Genomic DNA, 16,196 nt, shown 5'->3' on the forward strand with positions numbered 1-16,196 from the left:
TAAGAACTAGATGTTTTTCTTTTTTCTTTTTTTATTTCTAATTTTATTTTGCCAGATTGGAGTTAACACAAGCAGTAATTTAGTGTCTGATTATAGATAACCAGAAAGTGCGACCCAAAGTCTTAAGCATGACTGCCAAAGAAATTTGGAGAATTTCTACCTCAGATGCACACGTTGTCTTTCTTGATGAAACGCTGAACAGGAAGTACCTGATTAATATTGGAAACATGCAGAGATGAAATTGCCAACTGTCTCCATACATAAAATGAATTTGCTAAGTAAGAAATTAGCAGTTTGCTACTGAGCTCAGGGTTGCTGTAAATTCACAAGACAAAACACACCTTGTTTTAGCCCTCAAATTCTCATTTACATTGAAAATATGCATATGCATGCCTATCAGGAAACATCTTCAGAAGTCGGCAGTTTGGGTCAAATTTGCAAGGCACTATGTAATTTACTTCAGTGAGGCTGATAGATTGCTGGTCATCGTGTGTTTAAATCTTGCAGCTGTGTATTGACTCATTCCTGCGCTCTTTATGCCAGCCATTTTTCCATACTTTTTAATGTGGAGATAAGAAAGGCATGTGCGGAAAGTGAAGGGGAGGCCTGTCACAGCTGCACGTGTGTGAATGACCACTTTCTGGTTTTGTAAATCCTGCAGAGATGGCAGGATGATGGGATCTGTATGCACCATTGTTTTATGAGGCAGATTAAAAGAAATCGTTTACCCAAATCTTCCCTCAGAGATATACTAACATAATTCATTCGAGTCCTGTCTATACACAGAATTAGCAGGCTTTTAAAGTAAATATAAAATAAAATCTGATGAGTAAAAAACGTACCTGTTAATATCGGTGCTTAATGAACTTTGCTCATGGTGAGACCTGTGAATGTAATGCAGATTTGGGCACGGTTATTTTTAGGAGCATCAAATCGATGTCACTGTGACACTGCACTTACAGCTTTTTATGTTGCTTTCCTGAAGAGCTAACCAATTTCTTCAGCTCATCAAGACAAACTATCTGAATCATTTAGAAAATGAGAACAAAGGATAAATCATTCTCTGCTATTGTCAATTAATTCTACACTCTTCCAAATTTTAGGACTTTTTTTTTTTCTTTTTTTATTGCATGTCTATATTACTCCCTTGAAACCATATTTGAAAATATATTTTTTTTAATTTGAATTGTGTGAAGAATACAGTTTAAAAAAAAAAAAAGGACAACAAATTGCTGGTCACTGAATATAGAAATCCATGTTGTAGTACATTAATTTGCAGTTATGTAACTACTGGCAAGCAAAAAAAAATATAAAAATAATAGAAGTTATCTTTTTTTTTCTCCTTAAACAACAACAACAACAACAAACAAACAAAAACAACCTACACATAGCCAGCCTTTCTTCCATTATTTCTAATCACTATGTATAAATGCTTTGCTAGGAATACATTATCTCCATTTGCAGACTGTAAACTAGTATTTCTGATGATAAATCTGCTGAGACATTGGCTTAGTTATGAGCACAGCTCATGGGTAACCAGAGATATTTCATGTACTGTTTTATATCTAAATTCAGAAAATATGACCCTTATGTTCTTAATATTGTCAATTCTGAAAATGTTTTACAAATGTTAATATAATACCTGAAGGTCCAAAGTTCATGGAAAAAGTAGGGAAACCCTGAAACTGAAAGCAGTCCTATCGTGAGACCAAAAAAAATTAGTATAATAATAATATGTACACACTTCAAGCATATATTGAAGTCCTGTTATGGTTACTCTGTTTTGAAACAATGTCTTCACAGAGTAAGAATTAGAATGTAATGTCTTATTATCTTTTTTTTTTTTTTTTTTTAACTGTTCCTTGCACTTCTTAATGCCGTGTACATTTCCACCGGTAATAATGAGCCAGAGCAGTAGGTATTCACAGCTGGAATTATACTAGCTGAGGTGTCCTGTGCATTACCGAAATCTTTGAGCAGGTAAAGCAGTTAATTAGTCCCCTAGTGTGAAGTTTGCAATCAGGTGTTGAAGCAGTTTCAGTTACAGTGTTGTGGTGAATCATTTCCTTCTGATGCTTGTGGTGATCAATCATGTGGGGCCCTCTTCTAGATTTTCACACTAGCTTTAAGACAAAAGACTTTCAGAAAGAAAAACAAAATATTATCCATCTGTGTACCCAGCATGTAGCTCATGTCACCATTTTAAAGTTTGTTTATTTTCTAACTACAAGGTTATACAAACATTTTACTTTTTAAAATTTACATATTAATCTGAGACAGGCTTTATAAGGAAATGTTCTCTAATACCATCCGAGTTTAAAGCACAAAAACTATATATATTTTTGAGATGCTGTTATTTATTTTTTGATTGCTAGCCTTCTTTCTGACATTAAATATGTTATCAGCAGAACATTCAGGAAAATATCGTGATTTTCCAGAGGCAGATTTTAAACCGCATTGCACATAAAACTAAATGCTTTTTTTTTTTTTTTTTCTGAAAGAAGAGGCAATACAGGTCTACACTTGTATGACCACGCATATTTCATTACATGCACAGAAAGCATGTATGAAGAATTTTCACCTGCAGCTATTTTGATTGATTGATTTGGATTCAGGAATGCATCTCTATTTGAGCCCACACTTAAACATGTGGTTAACAACACGCACAAGGTAATACTTAAATTTGGTCATGCACTTAAATGTGGTCATGATGAAGGATGGATTTGAGCATGTGCGAAAGTGATTTCTTGACTTGTGGCCTTTGTCATTGCAATATAAAAATATGCATGCGGAGCACCAGCCACACACTGCAATTATGAAAGTCTAACCTCCTGTCCTCAGTCATGTTTTAATATATAAAATAATCGTGTGACGATGAAGACCTTCAGCTCTCACAGGCTTCAGTGGGAATTAAGGATCATTGGAGGTGGTGAAACTAACAATATTTGCATAAAAATGCACATGGGAAAAAAAGAGCATCAACTGTATAATCATATTCCAAGCCTATTTTCAATGTCTTCTCTATCTTTTTATCTGACTACTGTGTTCAGGGTGGATTTTACTAGAAATGTAAATGAACATTCATTTCAAAAAAATTTTTTTTTTCTTTACATGATGGTAATTAATTGTGGGAAACAATTTTTAACTTTTCCCCATTGTTTCCTCCATTTTGCAGACCTGTACCCTGGGGTCTAGGAAGATTATTAACTGTGGAAATTGCTTGCTTTCCACTGCTTCTTATAATTATAAAATGGTTAAATGAATAAAGAATAAGGAACGTGACCTTGTCACCCCAACTCATGAGTGATTGTCAAGTGAGGTATCCCAGTAGGTCAAATACCAAAGTCTCCATTTATTTTCTTCCATTTTATCATGAACTAAACCTGGAAGTGCTGATCTCACAAAGACTTCTGCACATTCATACTTTTAAGCGTCAGAAAGAAAAGGCCCATGCCTTCGATACGTATATTACAGGAGTGAGACCTAAGGAAATTGGGAGCCAACCCCATTGACTTCAATAGAGGTTTCACATGAAGGATTGCAGGATCAGATTCCTGGGTGATACAAAGGAAGGTTTACAGCAAGTGCTGGGGGTGGGGAACAGTTACTGAAGATATAATTAAAGTTGCGACAGCACTTACTGATGATCGCTTCTGATGAAAGCAGCAAAACTATACGCCAACTAAATGTGAAGGTCTCTTCTTGGTTTAATTTCTGACAATAAGGTTAAGCAAGCAAGAGCGGGGTGGGTGTGAGGGCTGGGGGATGGGTGCATTTGCATATTCGTAAGAGATGGGGGATATCACAGGGGAGGCAGAGTACAGAGAGAGCATGCGGAGACACTGGCACTTGGATGTTATTGCCCCCGCTACAGTATTTTTGATAGCTGGATCAATATAACATTGGCTGTCCTTGCAAAACACAACAGGTCAATAAATAAATTTGTCTGCATTTTTCTAGCTTGCCGTGCTGGGAAATAATACAGGTTACTAAAGAATTGTCACCTTTGATTTATAAAACTAATTGAACGTAGGTGGTGTGGTTTATCTCAAATCATTTAGCAAATTAAAAGATACGGGGAAAGAAAATTCTACAAGTGAGCCAGTGCAATCCAGTGCATCTGAACACTTCGCATTTTATAGAGACATCTGACCTTGATTAGTATGAGTGCGTTTAGCACAGCACTTTGGTGTTGCTCACCCTTTGTCTATTGACAAGATACGATATTCAAAATAAATCTGCAGTGAAGCATTTTTAAAATTATCATGTAAGATTCTAGGAGTTCATTTCAACTTCAGTCTTGGGGCAACAATTTTCCCTAAGGAATTCCTGCTTTTTGCAGCACAGTTTTGCTTATTTTGTATTTCCCTGCATTATATTATACTTGTAATAGTTGAGTTTATTCATTTCATTGGGATTCATTTATTATGTAAACTGGCTTTTCTCTTAGATTAACACATATTTCAGTTCAAGACACTTACTTCTTGCAGACTTTGGAAGTATTATGTGCTATTTTTGTCCTGTTTTTGTGTTATAAATGAGTTGCTCCTGCAAGCTAAAGAAGCAGTTTCAGGATTTTTTAATCATGGACTTTTCCTAATTGTTTTTGGCTTGCAAAAAATGAGATTCCCAGGTGAGTCTCTAATATTCCATCTAATTAGGATTCCTTTTTTTTCCTTAAAAAATATAATAATAATAATAATAATAATAATAATAATAATAAACTAAAAAGCTTGGATTAAGCTCCCCTGCCTGTGACAGCAGTGGCCCAGGCTGCTCTCCCCATTACACTGTGCAGCCTTTCCCCAGTCAAACAGAGCCTGCCTGGCCCTTCCTGAATATCGCGGCATGAAAGGCAGTTTAGATAGTTTCAGTCCTAAAAAGCCTACAGCAATGAATTGGGGGAAATGAAGCTGACTTGTTAACATTCCAGAGGTGGAAATTTCCCATATTTCCCCTTGGGATTTTGCACTGGGGATGATGAGTATTGTCTCCAAAGCCGAGAGTCAATATATTCCTCACAGCCAACAGGTCCCTAATCTACTCACTTCTTCCCTGGTTATGAAGAGCTAATCTGGGGCTGCTACACTTCTGTCTGGGATTTCCTGGACAGAAATATGTGCACATATGCTGTGTAATGGCATGTAGAATAAACCTGATGTATCCGGGATGCATCAAACTTATTGCACATGTGTGAATCAACCATATATCGCATGCTCAATAAATCCAACATTTCCGAGAAAAGCAGTACACGATCTACACATTCACTATACATATCCTTGGAATTGGGGATGTATGAAAATTCGTCTGATGCTACTGCACAGAAATTCCAACTGGGCTGCTCTTTTAAGGAGGAATCCCAGATGAAGGGCGAAGGCATGCCTCAAATTTTTTCTTGAACAAAGAAGAGGACAAAAAATTACTTTCTTCATCTCATTGGTGACAAAGAAAGGATATGCTTGGAAATATCTAAGCATAAAAGTATCCCCAGATAATCCTACCATACTGTACATTTCCATTCTGTTCCTCCTTTGGCTAATTGCTGAGAGTTCATGGTTTCGGATCATTAGATAACATATGGGTATCCTAAGGTATTCTTTAATGGGTTTATACGCTCAGTTCAGTGGCTCTGTTCCAGACTTGTACTATCTCGGGGAAAATACTGCATCTCTCCGAGCCACAGTTTCTTCATCTATAAAATGGGTATGGAGATGCCTACCCCTGTTTGTAAAGTATGAGTACGCTTCAGTGGTTCTGTTGTTCTTATGGCCATCTGTGACTTTTAATTAAATTGTGGACTGTTGTAAGAAAAGCTTGTGCTACCTATGCATGTTGGGTTGTGCCTCTGTAAGTCACTCACTCCCACACAAAGCAATTTTTAAAAGCCCCACAAAACTCACTTTACTTTTGACCTATTCCTGTTTCTAAGATGCATGACATGAAAGCCTAGGACATTAACACAGTGCACAGCCCTCTCAGCTAGCTTCAAAAAATGCATATAGTCACAGCTATCATTAAAAAATCTTTTTCCTCCTTTGAAAAATGAGAAAGTAGAAACAAAGGCTGCTCAGATGACAAATGTTTCTTACTAAAAATAATTTAAATCAATGAAAATATTTATATAATTAAGTAATAGGTGCCTGGGGTAGTAGAGGGAGTCTGTTGACTTTATGTAACTGGTCATTATTATACTAAATACAGGGCACACTATTACTACAAAGCCATTATCATTCAGTACATGGCTTCTTGTTCAGAGTAGTTAATGCATTTATGAACCTTTAAAATATCTGCATGAGAGAAAGGATTAGTGACTTGCCTGCCTTAGAAAAGAATTCTTTTCCCTTTATTTTACAAATTGTGATTTTATTTTCAAAGCTGAAACAAAGGAAAGGCTGTACTCTGGCAAGGAGACTTAAGGCTGACAGCTGGAGTACTGTATATAGGATGGCAGTTCTTGATTTGTCAGCATGTTGCTAGGGGTAGGGAAATTGAGAGTATAGTAAAATGCCTATTGAGATATTCCTGTATCTCATGGCACATATGTACGCTCGCTCTTTCCCTTGTCTATCTATATTCACTGCAACTTCTAAAAAAAATTATATATATCCTCTTGACGAAACCAGAAAGACACATCCTGTGTTTCCTTTTTTCTCTTTGCCTTTGTGCACAGGTCAAAGAAGTAACAGAATAAGGGGCAGCACAGAAACCAAGTCTGCAGAGGAGTCGGGCTGGAGGAGGGCTGCAGGAGGGCTGCAGTGAGGCTGCGCTCCCCCAGGGCACCGAGGGGGCACGGGGGGCGGGGGGCAGCCAGCACGCTGACAGGGCTGGGGGCACTGGGAGCTCTACTGTCTGTATAGATACACCATCTATATGTATCATCTGGTGGATAGATCTATCTATCTATCTATCTATCTATCTATCTATCTATCTATCTATCTATCAGGAGCTGTACCGTCTCCTTACTTCCCAGACATTTCTGTACTGGGCTCCATAGCAGGATACAGGACCTGAGGTCCTGTTGGTGTTGGTGAAAGTAGGACGTGAAGAGGGCACATGTTCATAGAGAGTTCTTCCAATTTCTCCCGAGTGCCTGCACAGGTAAAAGGAAATGAAAATGTGTGCAATTAGCTGCTTCCATGTACAATTATCTGGTGTACATACATGAATTAAAATAATTACATGCCTAAAGCAGACATCCAGCTTCACACACATTTGCAATACTCTGTCAAGTTGCTTAATTTCTCTGGAAAACCCACCTTCAATAATGAAGTCTAAAGCTATTTTATATCTAACACAGCAGAATAGATTTCTGTGCTCTTCTTACACTTTGTACAATGACCTTATTTACTATTGCCCTTCAACGTTTGTGAAAGATATTTATCTAACTGCACACATATAGCACCAAAGGACATTGTACAGCGTTACCACTTCACTTATTTTTCTAAACCTCTGTGTGCTGCTTTAAGGGTTTGAATTCAGCCTGAGAAAGACAGCGTCTGAAAAAAACTGGTCTGTGCTGTTCCTGCAGAAGAAGCAGGAAGTTTGAAGCAGGAAGCATTTTTTCACTCTCATGGTTTATATTGTCACCAGAAGTCCTTGATAAAGCTATGGTTGCATCTGTTGGGCAAGGATTTTGTCAGTACCAAAAGCTGGTATTAGGAGACCTGAGCGAGGGCTCTGCTTCTCCTCAACATCAGTAACTAATGCACTGTACTTCAGCCAAACAGTCCTCTTTTCCTGTACGTATGCATGTAAATGTAGTTTCCAATTATTATATATAGTCTAAACTGAACGTCTTTCTTACTCACAGAAACTGTGTTCTCCCAAGCTGTGTTAATAACAACTTTGTTATTCTAAAACTATAGTATCCTACAATTTTGGAAGAACACTCTTATGACAAAGTCCATGTAATTTTTTTTCCTACCTAATCTGCAGTAATACCATCTCGAATAAACTGAAAGGGGTTTACATTTCAATTCTGCTTGACATTTCGTTTCTGATGGTTTAGGTTTTGCATTTGCTTCCACGGAACAAGTCACTGTCATTTTTCTCTGATGTCAGTAGGTGAAGTTTGAAATGTTCTCAGTTGCATGTGCTACTGCGAGGCTTCACAGCATCATTTGAAAACAGGATTTTTAATTGTAGAAAAAGCCCAATTATGTAAATTCACTAAAACAAACAAGCAAACAAACAAAAACCACAACACTTCTCTCAAAAACTTCATTATTTAGTAGAATTTATTTTGAGGAAGAAAAGTACAGGAACTAATGTAATAATGGTAATAATGAATCAAAATCTGATGATTTACCCTGAATAATATCCTGACAGAAACAGCCCACAGGGAAGCTATTACTCTGTCCCATACCAACACTTGCACTGTAGCAAAACCCCAATGTCAACCTCTGAATTTCCACACGGGAGTGGGAGTCATGCTTGTTGAAACTGGGGGCAGCCATCTGAGGGGTGAGCACAGAGCCTGCCCTGCACTGTGGGATCAGGTCTCGCAGAATGATAACAGGTTAATTAAAATAAAAATAAAAGCAAAACTCCTCCTAAGCATGCTGAAGTGCTGTGGGGAAGTCACAGCTGCTGGAAATGATTGCAGCACCATTAAAGCAATTGCAGGCTCCCATAGGTACCAGCTGAAGCTCTGGCCCGTGCACATCTGCCCAGGTTGTGCATGAGGATGGGGCTGAGCCCCCACTCTCTTGTTTCCCCTGGGGAGCGAGGCATGGTAGGGGAGGCACTGCAGGTAAGCAGGCACTCAGCTCTTCCTTACATGTACTGCACTTGGCAGGTTTTCTCCCCCTGGCTGGCTCTCAAGAGTTGCCTGCCTGCGAGCCGAGCATTGGCAGCGCGCTGACAAAACTTCCCTTCGGGGATTGTTTGGGGAATTTTGGCGCAAGTCAGCGTGGCAGAAGTTGGGGAATCTGTGCAAGGAGACGGCACTTGGGGCTTGATTTTTTTTGAAAGTTACTTGAAAGCTTCTTAAATCTGGGGAGTGTTTTTTCTCTTCCCCCTCCCCCTTCAGCCCACAGCATCGATGGCAAATGTTCATCACCTGTTTGCGCAGCGCCTGCCCGCTCCCGCACAGTTGCAAGAACGTCACTTCTGCAAGAACAGGGAAGCAGAAAAATGTAAATCAAATAAACAGAACAAATGCAGGGAAAGCGATCGGGTTACCGGGCAGTTGTGAAAGGGGGGGAAAAAAAAAAAACCAACCTAATGCGTTTTGAAGTAAAGCGATATCGTGGTGACTGAGCGCTGATTCTCAAAATGGGGAAGCGCAGTCACTGCTGGTGGGCAAGAGCGTTTGAGGCAGCTATCTCTGCTCAGATCAAGGAATACTTGTTCCCATTAACTAGCATTAGAAACCAGTGAGATCTGGCAACATACCAGGCCTTTGTCAACTGTCATGCAAATACCCCGTTTCAAACAATCGCTCGTCCTTTTTTTTATAAGCTTTCATATGCGCATTTTTGTCATACCAGCCCTATGGCATTCAAAACGCTGAGAAGCCTCCGAGTTTTCTTCCTGCATTTCTGATACAAGGAGGAAGTGTTGATGAAGGTGCAACTGTAGGAAGAAACAAGTAATGATAACAAAGAGAGCGAGCTCAGGGAATTCTTCGTGATCAGATTAGGAAGAAAAAAATGCTGCAGCCATCCCAGAATGGTAATACAGCTTCAGGAGTGATCAATATTAGCTCCCTATTTATAGAACACCTTTCATTCAGAGGCTGTGCAGTGTTTATAAATTAATAAACACACATGCAAGAATCCCATCATCCATTATTAACATATCAGCAGTTTTGGTTTATGAGAGTCAATTATTATTTTTAACCCTGAGAGTTTTTAACAGACCCAAAAAATCGGGTTTTGTATCCCATTCTCTCTGCCCTGCAATTCAGTCTTTTAGGTGCTGTAATAGCACTACTGCTGAAGGAGAGGACACACCCTAAGGTAAATAGTTTTGCAAAAATATTTGTGCAAAAATTAATTTAACCAGTCACATGGCATCTCTCAGAGTCTGGGGCAATCTGACATAGGAACATTTACATGCATGGGGTCTTCAGTCCCTCCGTTACTGCTGTCCTAAGGCAGATGATTTTGTGTCCTTGCCCATGGTTCAGTACCCAGGGCTCTGCCTTCGTGTCCAGGTCCGGGCAGCAGTGACCCCCCTCCTGTCAGCCCTTGGGTGCACGTGGAATACAGAATGGGAGGGAATTCCCCGGACGTCTCCTGCAGTTTGGAAACCTCTTGAGAAACTCCGGTGGGCTACTTCCAGTATTTTGGTGATACACAATGTGTATTGAAACACAGTGTAAATAATATTATTGGTCCGCCTGAAATTTCCATTCCATTTGTTTAAGAACAAAACAAAGAGAAGGCTTTTAATGGAAGGCAAAACGGAAGACAACCCTCAAAAGAAGAAGTGAAGAAAAAGGTGGCATTTGAATTACATTTGCAGCACTGCACAGGTGTCAGAAGTGAAATGCGGTTGCAAAGCTCTTCAGACCTGTGATCTCTGTAAGATCTGGGCTTTTTCTGTAGATCAACTTATTCTGTAGCAAGTGTAAATACTTGGAGGGAAGAACGTTGTATTTACAAATACAAAATTAAGCATATCATCACATCAAAACAATGCATTTAGGCTTCAATTTTAGAACCAGTTCAGTATGTACCTGCCTCTATACATGTAAGCAGCCTGCTCGGAGCTAGGCTTTTAATATTAAACATTTTTTTTATTATTTGACAAATGGTGTTAGATGCTAATTAGCATGGTGACTGCATTCTTAATTTGCCATAGCCTGTGCAGTGGAAAGAAGTAGTTTATAAACTGAGAGTGAGAAGACTGAAAGCCAAAACTAATCAAGGAAGAGAGAGGATTAACTGCCAGTCTCTAGATCTGCCCCTTGATATTCAGAGTAAAGGGCAGGTGATAGCAGGGAGGACAATTTGGAAAGTTACAACAAAAGTTTAGGGCCTCCGGTCCTGATTACTAAGCACATTTGGGGCAGAATGTACAACACCAGGACCTTCAGTTTACCTTTGCAAGCAGCCATTTTTTTTCTTTTTTTTTCTTTTAAACATACATTTTGTCTTCGCTCACTGCACAGTACAAATGTGCATGCTTGAAGTTTGCTTCTGTTTTCAGTCCTGAGGAAGAGCTGGTGTGCCTGAAAGCCCTCCTCTCTTCTGACTGCATTGCTCCAATGAAAGGTATTACTTCTCTGTGCAAATCTTTATTCTCATTCTAGCACCATAGTAGCAACTCTGCTACTTTCATTACTACTGTTCTATACACTATCAACCAATTCATATGCACTCGAGTAAACGACAGTAAGATCCCAAAGATCTTTTACCCCATGAGTTAAAAGAGACCAGCCATATCGTGTGTGCTGTCATTTAGAAAAGGATCCATTTGCAGAACAAAGTACAGAAGCAAAACTGTAGGTTGAGCAAAATGAGCTTGGAGAAAGTGATTTATTTATTTATTTATAGAAATCTACGTGCTATCGAACAAGCTTCTGTTTACATGTCTTCTCCTACACTACGTGTACTGTGATAAATGGAAAGAAAAGGTATGCCATGCTTCAAGTCTGTTAAAGTTCATACTCAGTGAAAACAAAACAAAATCAAGGTCAAATAGAAAATCTTTAATAGCTGTACTGTCAGCATGCCTCACAGGACTTGAAATCTATGAGTTTATACACACAGGATGTATGAAATAGAGAAAGGGAAAAAAAACCTGCAGTTTTTTCACGTTATAAAAATAAACTGTTCTATGCTAAACGTGCTGCTTATAAAGTAACTAGACCTACACATTTTAGCTGAGTATAAAAATACCTACCAAAATGCATTTTTAAAGAATGCGGCACTTTGGCCTAGAATGCAAAGAGGGGAGGGGAAAAACAAAACAAAACAAACCCCAAGCTGCTGCTGATGACAGAGGGAGGCTGGTAACTGAATATGCGTTGAGGAGATAGCTGCTAATGCAAGAGCAAGGCACATTCTTGGGGGGGAGGGCGCGGGGCGCCTTGTGCACGGCTACTGCACAAAGTTGCTCCATGGATTATCTGATGTTGCAAGAACCTGATTGCTTGCAGCTTTCTCATCACTGCCTCATCTGTGTCTTCATTTAGTAAACCTAATCATGTGAGCATGTTAGTCAAATTGGAGACCATGCCTAACTACCAAACTGCCCCTGCAGCAGGCGTTTCCTGTAAACATACTACTGTGTGCGCTGCTGCAGAGGCAAGAACATGAGAATCATCTGACACGATTGGATTTTCTTTTAGTCGTTGCTGAAATAATGCTGAAAGACGTAATTTGTGTGAAGGGGGAATTCAAAAACAAGCCGCAGAACACTGATAAAGCTTTCTCATCAGTCTGTCTATTTTCTAGTCTCAGTCTCAGCTATCTCGCAAACAATTTATGAGCGATTTTGTAAGCAAAGTAAAATGATCCTGATTTTACAGAATTTGTTGTGCAGAAATGAATCCTGTACAATTTTATATCCCAACTCATGTCCCAGACACCCAAAACTAATGTTACAAAGGACTTCTCAAATTTGTTCTCTAGTTTTGAGCCATTAAGTTATGCTGCGATTGTGGTTTCAAGCTTATCTCCTTAAAAGCTAAAACATTGTGTATTTACTTTATTTATCTATTCATGCCAGCATAAGGAGAATTTCATATGACTTGACTGCTAGAGCCAGGGATTTTAAAAATAAAACCAAAACAAAACAACAAAAAAACCTGCCCAATTTTGTGTGCCTTGTGAGAAGACTTGCCCAAGATCACACAGGAAGTCTGTGGCAGACTTGGGACTGAGCCCAGATCCCCGAAATCCCATTTGTGCCCTACCCACACAGCAGTCCAGATTTAATAGCTGCCTACATGTGAATCTAAAATGAGAGTGTCCCCATGCAAAAGCATGAAGCTTGGCTGATCCCCTGCTCCCAGGTATAGCCTGGGCACTTTGCTGCTCAGATCGGTTATTTCAGACGAACATCCATGCTAGCCCTCGAAAGACTTAAACTTTGCTAAAGGCTTCCTGTTGCTTGAGCAGCCCTGTGTTCGTTCTCTCTCTGACAGCCAGTGTTTTCCCATGTGCAGCATGCAGAAGAGCAGGGCTTGAACCAGTTTACAAGACTTTTACTACATTATTATTTTTTTTTTTTTACGTAATGTAAATTTACATAATGTAATTTAAAATAACTTAAACACAAATTTATGTACATTAGGAGTTTGGGGACTGAAACCAAACATTTCAGCTTTCAGCAATGTTATTTTATTTTTTTTCTGTCCTTATGGAGGAGATTATCACAATTTTGGGCTTGCTGCCTGGTTCCAAAGTCTAGTTTGGAGTGAGGTTTAATATTGCAAGATCGTGTAGTAACATATAGTGCAGTACAGTAAACACAGGTCTGTTAGTCCTTCCTGTGCTTTTGTTGTCGAAGTTTTTACTTCATGCATAATACATCAATTGCTGAAGCTTCTCCAGAAAGGCAGCAAATGTCCTCAACCCAAGGCAAACAGAGGGAGAAGAAAATCTAAGATTTATTTTTACAAGTTGCCCCTTGCCTCATATCAAACATTTCCAGTGCCATGAGCATAAATCATGGGGGTCACTGTGGCTAATCTGTAAAAATAAATTGGATGTTTTCATTTCAGTCATGTAATGTGATATTATATGATGCATTCTGAGGAAAAAAAAAAAAGACGAAAATTTAAAGGTATGAGCTTTTATATATATATATATATATTTTTTTTTTTTAGGAAAGGTTTTTTTTTTCCCTGTTTTCCACAGTGGTATCCTATCTCAGTGGATAAAAACCATACAGCTGCTGTGTTCTCTGTTAAATCATGTTTACAATCACCCAGAGTCCTGGCTCCAGTGGAGCGCCCCTTGATTTTAAGGAGGCCAATATATTTCACCTGGAAAAGTAGACTCTTAAAAAGAGGTGAAAAACAAAAGGGGAGGAGAAGCAATGGGTGTTGATATGACACGAGAGCAAGAAATATTGTAAAATATGACTCAGTGAGTCTTTTAGGTGACTGAGTTAAGATGTTAAGAGCAAAGCACAAGGGTTCTTTTGTTTGTTTCTTTGTTTAAAGTTTGCGGGCACTCAAGTTAATTCTTCAATATAAGGACATTTAAAATGCTGAAATGGGAAGACAGTAGCCAGACTACACTTTTAACAGTCGTGATTTTCAAGGGTCATGTGATTGAGAGCACTGGTGGTAGCAAACCTGGTAGCTCACACCCATTTCCAGGGAGATTCTACTTTGTTCTTTTTGCCATGCTGCCATTTGCAGGAAATCGATACCAAAATAAATGTAAGTGGCAAGTCCCACTGAAGAGCAGGGACCCACTCCCATGCTTAAACTTGGGAGTGTTTGTGGGATCAGGTTTGGTCACATAGTACAAATTAGTGTGCAGCAACTTACAAAGAAATGTGAAGCTCTTGCAATACAGTGGAATATTTTGCATGCATGCATAAACACTTCGCTTGGATACATGATACTGTAAAAATCACACTTAAAAAAAAAAAAAAACTAAAAATGCTCATTGTGCAACAAGCACTGTATTGGTTTCTTCCTGTATCAATCATCAGGAGGACCAAGACCTAAAAACTTATAACCTAACCTGTAAAGAAGCAGACTGAGGCCACCCCCCATGGTCTCGGTTCACACAGCTGATCCAGAGGTATTTTAACCTTCAGGAAACTAGTAAGGGTGTGCCACCTCCCTTTATGACTAGTTGAAGGTCTTAGATATTGAAATTTTAAAAGTTTGGCCTCATGTGTTGTGGTCTTCTTTTCATTAAAAGAATTCCGCTTCAAGTTAGTGTGATGTAAGATTCACATTTGTCAATAAAGATAATTCATCTTCCAGAAGTGTGTTGTAAGTAATATTGCCACATTTTGTAATGTTTTTGATTAATCTTTATTTGCCATATAAGTGACCTAAATTTCAGCCTGAGCACTGTTGTTCTTTTCAGTCTGGGCGAACAGTTTGAGAAAAGCTTTGTTTGTTTGTTTGTTTTTAATGTAAAAACAAAACAAACATAAAATTTTAGTTTAGTATAATTTTAGAAATGTCCTCCATTCAGTCAGGATGATTTTATGTGGAAGCAAATAAGCTCCTGGGTGTGATCTCAGCCTACTGATGTGAACTAACCTGACTTTAACAGGTCTCAGTGTGTCTTTGGGAGAAAAACAGGAGGAGAGACCACATGGAAACCTCGCCTCTTTCTTATCCCATTTACTTGTAGAAGGTGCTAACCTCAGGTCTAGCAGAGATTAAGCACTTTGCTAACAGTATTACATGTTTAATTTAACTCCTAAGAAGCTCAGTGGTTCCAGCTGGAATACCTAAAAACTTTTACAATGAATACTGAACTATTATAGTGAATCTTCTTACAGTGAAGAGTTTTTAACTCTTATAATTGTTTCTCTGCTGCGTTTAATTCCACTTTAGTGCCCATACCTTTAGAGAAGTAACACTATGCCAGACTCAACAGCTGAGTGCTTATGACCATAGATACATAGAATATATGAATTAATTTGTTGTTGTTTGTTTGTTTGTCTGTTTTTAAGCCTACACTTTTTCCCTGATTTTAGGCTGCAAGTGCTCGCCAATCTATGAGGAGAGCTGACACAAACTGCCATCTTTTTCTGGTTTTCCCCTCATGGCCAGTACCTCCACGTGCTGGTCGCGTTTATTATTCACTTTACTGTACTCTTTATTTATTATTCACTTTACAGTAGTCTTTATGTATATGTTTATTAAGCAAACTACTCCGCAGTAGTCGGAGGCCACCGGGGCTCCAGCGGCGTGCCACCACGAGCCGGCCCAAGCCGTTTCGCCCCACCGGGGCCCACAAAAGCCCACTGATGGCGGCCCCTTCCGAGGCGTATGGCCGTATTTACATTTACAAAGAGGCGGCCGATGGGGCCCCGGGGGCGGAATTGCGGCCCCGGCCCCGTGCCCCACAAAGGCCGGCTCGGCCCCACACCAGGGGCAGCCACCGGCGGCGCTCCGGGGCCCAACGGCTCCTCAAGGGAGCCGCGGGGGGGGGGGGGGGGGCACTGCCGGGCCTCCCCGCTCCTCACGGCCGGCCCCGGGCCGGGGGAAGGCGGGGAAGGGAAGAAGAGAAAGGAGGGGAAGGGAGGCGAGGGGCAGGGCC

Source organism: Anser anser, assembly GCF_964211835.1.
Source record: "Anser anser genome assembly, chromosome: 16".
Lineage (NCBI taxonomy): Eukaryota > Metazoa > Chordata > Aves > Anseriformes > Anatidae > Anser > Anser anser.